At 45.3% G+C, this 7,224-nt stretch overlaps 1 protein-coding gene across 1 annotated transcript in view; it reads right to left on the bottom strand.

Moving 5' to 3' along the window:
- CNTN1 (contactin 1) overlaps positions 1–5,363 on the bottom strand; it is a 204,722-nt gene extending 199,359 nt beyond the window's left edge. Inside the window, exon 1 of the mRNA XM_058021885.1 lies at positions 5,271–5,363. The gene's annotated coding sequence lies outside the window, so the exon portion shown is untranslated. The remainder of the gene's footprint in view (positions 1–5,270) is intronic.
- Positions 5,364–7,224: the final 1,861 nt, after the last annotated feature.

Genomic DNA, 7,224 nt, shown 5'->3' on the forward strand with positions numbered 1-7,224 from the left:
TATTTGCATTCAGGTTTTAAATATGAGATTTTGTATGAAAAGTACAATTTTTATAATGAACAGTTGAATTAATAGACCCAATTCTTTTTTCCCATGAACTTAAAGACGAAGAACTACAACTTGTTACAACGTGTTAACTGACAAAGCTACTGAATCCTGCTATCATCTCCCTGAAAACAGACCTATAATAAAACATCTAGCCTAACTAATCCACAGCAAATCTAGCAGTGCATTTAAATACAATTACCAATAAAAACTATAAAGGGAATTCAGTCTGTAACATTATTCCATTCACACATTGAGTATTCTGTCTGTTGGCACAGCTATCCTTTCCCGTTCAGAAAGTACTGTTCAGACTGTATATTGACTTTCTCCCCTCACTCCCTGAGAATTACAGAATAACCTCATAGGATATTTCATGCTGTAAGACAAGTCAGAAAAAGGGATGTCAAAGGATAATTCATATTGTTAGGGATGTCAGGAGGTTTGCAGCCCAATCTCCTGCTGAAAGCTAAGACATTTGGTCAGGTTACTGGGGGCTTTATTTTTTAGTCTTGAAATCTTTCAAGAAGAGAAAGTGCACAACTTCTCTGAGTAACCAATGCTCGACTGAACATATAAACATCTCTCTTTGATTTTTACAAACAAATTAAATTTAGCAGCTAGTAAGATGAAGTGTATTACTCATATTTTATGGAAAAGAAAACCAATTTCATGCGAATCTAATGCAGCAGTAAATTCAAGTCCATGTCTAACAACTCTGTGTATTGGCTTGACTAGGAATAACTACTGGTAATGCTTCTACTCAACTCCTGCTGAACTGGAGAGAATTGAATTGTCTATAGTAAAACATGATGTTTCCAATAAAGCTATAAAAAAGATCACATCTCATGACTAAATCCTGAACTCTGTGCTCCAAGTTAACTCATTTGCATGGCACCAACATATCATCTGTCCACTATATATCAATTATAAAAAACATTAGGCAAATAAAGGCAAAGAACTTGTCAAATATGTTTATTTATATTTCTTCATTTTAAAATACTCTATCCCTTTAATTATTCTGTCTGTAGTGCTAACCATAGCTTAACCATGTCCCTTATTTCAGGCAAAAAAGCCACTAAGTTATTGCAAATACTATTTTACCACATCCAAAAGACTACCTTATGTAAATAAAACTACCATGGAGCAGTGGTAACTCCAATAGTTTTATCCAGATCTCAATTCAGTGAGATGCTTACATCATCTTTTTGTAAGTATTTGTCTCAAGAGGTTGTAGCAAATGCTTGAGATAAAATGAAAGAAATTAGTATGAATGCAAACAAAACCCAAATCATCCATTATTTTATGTGCCAGCACAGAACCCTGCAAAACTTAGCTAAGTAAGAATACAGGATATGCTACAGTCAGAATGGCTGATTTCTCTGCATAAATAGGACTATTGAGGTTGCTTGGCATTTCTATAGTTCACTACTACTTACAAATTTGTCCAAGTGTCCTGTGGGTCCTTGCTTTCTGCCAATGCATATAAAACATATACTTACACATCACATAAAAAAAATTAAGATTCCAATTTTTAAAAAGGAAAACCACAATAATTTTTCTTCAAAAAATGTTTGTGACTATGGCTTGAAGCCATCAGCATAGACAGGCTTCAATGATTCTATGCTCTTTCATTTATCTCTGAAAATGTAACAAAGACCAACCAACTTCCAAGAAGAAAGTACTGCATTGTTTCAGTGGAGAAGAACAAAAGCCACCTTACAGTCTTTGAAGAAGAATAAAAATTGAGACCAATGTCTGCTAAAAGCACAGAAAAAGTGACTGGAGACTGCAGAAAGGAGACTAGACTGGGCTGACATAGCAAATCAGGATGAGGAGGCTCCAAGGAATAAAGGAAAGTAAATTGAAGAAAAGCTGACAGGAAAAAAGCAAGGAGCCAGGACTGGGTGAGATACAAAAGCAACATTTGGAATGGTCATGACCAGGAATACCCAAAACACTGAGACCAGCTACAGGACAATAAAGGCGCTGTCATTAGGATACATATAAATGATGAAGTGAAAAGGACCGTGCTTGCAGAAGTCCTGCAAAAGAGCCCTCATGCACCACAACACATTCTAAAGCTTTCAGTACAAAGGACTTCAGTCTTGCACCACTTTTCCACTACCCAAGCAAATGCCCTACAAGAGACACCATTCTGTTTTACCACTGCTCTACATGAAAGGGACTGCACTCCTATAGTATCACTCATGGTGGTAAAAGTTCAGGAGCTTTTTGCAAAGGAATAAATTTTCCTGTTGTCTTTGTAACCACTGTAGGTCCAATACAGTAAAACAATAAGAAATTTACTCAGAGAATTGAATTTTTTCTGCATTTTCTTGGTTTGTTGTTTGTTGGCTTCTTTGATTGTTTGTTTTTAATTCCCTAAAATTTAATTTTCTAGGTTTTAAGGACATTTATGGGACATGTATGCATATTTTACTTCACAAACAACACAAAAGAACATTTTTAAGGTTACTAAATCAAGCACTCAGAAGGTGTAAAATGACAAACTGTTGTCTGTGCAACCACAATTAACTTTCCTTGAGTGTTTTTGGTTTTTTACAACACACTTAAGTAGACATGTGCTTCTTATTCAGTTACCTTGCCACTGAAGATGATACAGAACCGAAGGCAGGTAGGATTTGTTTTATCTACTGAAGAACTGAGCTTGCAGAAAGAAAAAGGGACAGGGTTCTGTCATATGCCACAAAGACTTCAATGGCTAACACTCTCTCTATTGTAGTTTCCTTCATTCCCTTTCCTGTCATGCAGCAAACCATTTAACCTAAAACTTCCATCGTTTGTAATTGACAGTAAATTCCTCTTTTTCCCCATTCACTCTGCAGACACACTCACAGATGTGGAGCAGCCAGGACTGTTACAAAAAGCAAGTAGCAAGTTTAACTTGAGCAAACATTTTTACAAGAACTGTAGAAATTCCAGACTGGACACCAAAAATGAGGGAATACTTTTCACCTAACCCTCTTGGTGCCTTTCTTCACCATCTGTAGAAGTGTTGTCTCACCTTAGGTAGTGTTTGATAAACTACTAGTGCTTTGTAGGGCATTCTGATCACATACTGATAAGCACTTTAGCAAAGCTCACACAGATGTTATCAGTTCTGTCTTCAAAGCAGAGCTGAGTAACACTGAATAAATAAATCATGGGCTCACACAATGATCAATGAAAAATACTGAATTCTCTCAAGTGATTTCAATCTATCCCATGCAGTGAAAGACAGGATTCCTGTAGAAAAAAAAATAGTATGTGATCATGTAATTAAGACTGTACCAGAAGTACATGCTCAAAAAAGCACTTAAAACCTCTTTATTCCATACCTTAAAAATGTGAGATTTCTCTACAAAAGGTGTTTAAGACAGACACTCAATTTAAAATTCCATAAAATCAAGTAGGTTCTTGCATTACCATGAAGTTGTGTTGAGGTTGCATTATATTTTAGCACCACTTAAAAGTGAAACTGGAAATCTCTTACAAGTTTAGAACAGCATTGTGGATAATACAAATATGGACCAGGACAGAAGTGTTTTGCTTAGGTTATTTTAATTTTTCCAAAATTTAGAGATAGAAAAGATCTATTTTTTTTATAATGTCAACTATTGCTAAAGACAAAACCTGAGCATCTGATAACATATAACATATATTTGAATGCAAACGACCAAACAAAAGATTCATACTACCAAAAGTTTTCATAAATGTTAGGGCGAGTTCTTATTAAAGAAATTTTGGTGCATTATCATTTATAGAAGAATATGGACCAAAGATCATATTTTCACAGAGATCTGTACAGTATTTGCACTACAAGGACATTTAGAAGTTACTAATGGTAGATGAAAAAAACCTGAGAATTTTTATAACTTCTAGTTATTTCAGAAAGCTTTCCCCTGTCTTGTGTAATTTCAAGGCCTGTGCTGATGCTTTTTAGTGGTTTACAGTTCTATACAAAAGCGTGAAACTAAGTAACATATTGTTAATTCCTTCTTAGATACAGCCACCTCTGCACAGGTGGCTGCATTTTAAAGGCGCATTTTTCCCTAAGTCGTACAGCCTAGTAATTACATAATGGCTTATTTTTCAAAACGTTAACAAACCCTTTTTAATGTGCTTTAATATAACTCTATTATAATATTGTTACATAACTATGACCATGCTAGAATGTAACACTCGAAAACATTCGCGGCTCCGAGGTCACACTTTACTTTCATTACTAAATGGAGCATAGTTGATTAACTGCATAGATAATCTCCCGTAGATTTCATAAGCAGAATTAAACAGCGCTTCACAGAGCAGCGGCAATTCCTGAAGAGCCGCTCACCGAGGTGCAGGCTCAGCCCTGCCAGGTGCCTTTAGCGGAGCTCAGCAATGGCATTTCTGCCCTCACCGGCAGGTTCCAACAGCCGCCCCCAATTACTGACACTTACGGAAACGCGGCACTGAAAAAAGGCATTATTACCATTTTACAGGGGGGAAACAGAGTGAAACGCTATCATTTTTACTGCAAGAAGGTGCACTAGAAAAAAAAAAAAAAAACCAAACCAAAAACCGACACCCTTTTTAGCCCGTCACCACTAAGCACACCCAAAACGCAGCGTACGGCGCAAGGCTGCGGCTGCTCCGGCACACAGACCGTGGTGCCGAAACGATGCGCTGCAGGACCACGGTACGGACGCGTTTTTACACACGCTGCCAAAATCCATCCGTGCGCCGTGGGAAACGGGGAGGAACGGCGCACGAGGCGTCCCCTGCGGCAGCATCCCGGTCCCTCGGCAGCCGGCATCCCCCCCGAGCCCCCGGCCGGCGGGGACAGCCCTCGCCGGGGGATTACCCGGGGCAGGCGGCCCACTTTCGGCAGCCCGGGGTGCCGAGTAATCCCGTGCCCAGCGGGCAGGCTCCCTGGGAGGGGGCGGCTTCCCCCGCCGCTCCGCTCCGCTCCCCGCTCAGAAAAAGGGCCGGGAAGGGGCCGCCGCCAAGGAGGGGTTCCACCCTGGGCCGTGGCGGAGCTCCGGGCTGCCCCGCCGTCCCGCACCTGCCCCAGCTCCCCGCCTTCCCCCGGCCGCACCGGCAACGTTGTGACTCGCCGCCGCTGAGGGGACCCAGCCGGGGCGGTGCCCGCTCCCCACGGCCGCTCTGCCAGCGCCGCTCGAACGTGGGACCCCGCTGCGCTGCGCGGGCGGGGGGCGCCCGCTGCGGTGCGAGCCCTGCCCTACCTGCGCAGTGCCGCCGCACGGCCGGGCTGTCAGGCTGTCACCCCGCGCCGCCCGCACCTCCGCTGCGCACCGGGCACGTCTCGGACGGCGCTGCCCGGCCGGCGCGCCTGCCTCAGCTCGGCTCGGCTCGGCGCGTCCCTGCCCGCTCGGCAGGGCTGACAGCCGCCCGCGCGCCCCCGCCCCGGCCGCGCGCGGGGCCGCCGGGGCCGAGCGGGGCCGAGCGGGCGCGGGGAGCGGCGGCGGCTGATTGGACGGGGGTGATGTCACTCGTGCGCGCGCGAGCGAGCGGGAGCGCGCGGGAGCGGGGCCGTGAGGCGGAGCGGGGAGCGAGCGGGAGCGGGGGCGCGGTGCCCGGTGCCCCGTGTGCCCGGTGCCCCCGGCGCGGGAGGAGAGCCGCGCTGGAAGCGGTGCGCGGAAAGCGGCGTGAGGAGTGCCGCGGGGCGGAGGCGCGCACCGGCCGGCAGCCCTGGCTGCGGTGGGCGGGAGGAAAGGGGCCTCTGCAGAGCGGGAGGGGCGGAGGTGAGCGGGGCCGGGGGCGAAGGGGGCTCGGCATCCCTCCGTCCGCGCCCGTCCCGGCGGCCCTGACACATGCCTGCAGTGGAACAGCTCCCCGCGCTCTGCAGGGAGCGTGTGCGGCCGCGGCTGCTGCTCTCACAGAGACACGCTCACACGTAGTGACAGACACGCAGCCACGGGCACAGATGGACACGGGCACGGCCGCACGGGCACAGGCGTGCGCGCTGCACATGCCCTAAGGGCGGGCGAAGCCCAGGGTGAGCTGCTGCCCCTACCCCGAGCGTGGCTCTCAGCCGCGCCGGCATCCACGGACCGCATAAAACAAGAGGCGGGACAGACCGCAAGGATGCAGCTGGGGAAGAGTCGTGATGCTCGGGACCCCCGAGGGATGTGCTCGGCACAGCCAGGTTCAAACTTTCAATCCATACCCTCCTCACAAACTAGGAGAATGATTTTGAAATGACACGATTTGTCTTCAGCCTCAATTTTTTTTCTGAACGTTGCGTCTTTTATGTAGGACCATATTACTTAATTATTTTTCATTATCACAAAGACTAGCTATTTTTAAAGCATCAAAGCATTGTACCTTGAGCCCAAGTCCTATGGTACTATGGTATTTTCCACATTATAAGTTGCAGAAATCAAAACTCCCAGAGGAAAAAAAAGACAAATATGGGGCTTGCTGCATACCCCTTTGTAGAAAGCAAACAGGTCCAGAAAAGTGGAGACATGATCCACTGAAAATTCATGAGCTGCCAAATTTGTGACAACTGCTGCAGGAAGGCGTCATGAGGGACAGAACATGGAACCTAAGATTTTGGGACACGAGTCCACCCTGTATATGAAATGCAATTTTTGATGGCAGCAGGGGCTGCAACCATGACACTTTATATTTACAGAGAGTGACAGATAAGACACAGTTACTAGCAGGCACAGCAGAAATAACACTTGATTAGGTTGCACCACCTGCATGACAGTAACGAGCAGAGAGTGAAAAATTTCAGCTAGTCCAAGGCCCTGAGACTCCTTGTTTATGATCAATTCTTATGGTGGGAGTAACAACAAAGCAACATTTCCTCTTATGAAAAATCAGGTTCCTGCAGTTCCTTTTTTTCCCTGACACTTGAAGTAAGGAGGGGAGGACTACTTCACTTACAGCTGTCATCTTGGGTAGTTCTCACATGTCTGAAAGGATTTGAACTCTAAAGCACAAGACAGCACTGACTTTGTGGCTTCACTGTTTGCTGATTGCACCAAATACGGTTATGTCAAGTTCAGTGAGCTCGTACTCTCACGACCATATGAATCAGAAGCTTGTTCAAGAATAAAAAAGATGGTTCATAAAAAACCTCAACCAATATATTTTCATTTAGTCATTCCAGAGTTGAAGGTTTAGACTTGGGTCTTTAATTCCTGTGTCTTAATGCAATACTGACCA

The sequence above is a fragment of the Melospiza georgiana genome, chromosome 4 (assembly GCF_028018845.1).
Source record: "Melospiza georgiana isolate bMelGeo1 chromosome 4, bMelGeo1.pri, whole genome shotgun sequence".
Lineage (NCBI taxonomy): Eukaryota > Metazoa > Chordata > Aves > Passeriformes > Passerellidae > Melospiza > Melospiza georgiana.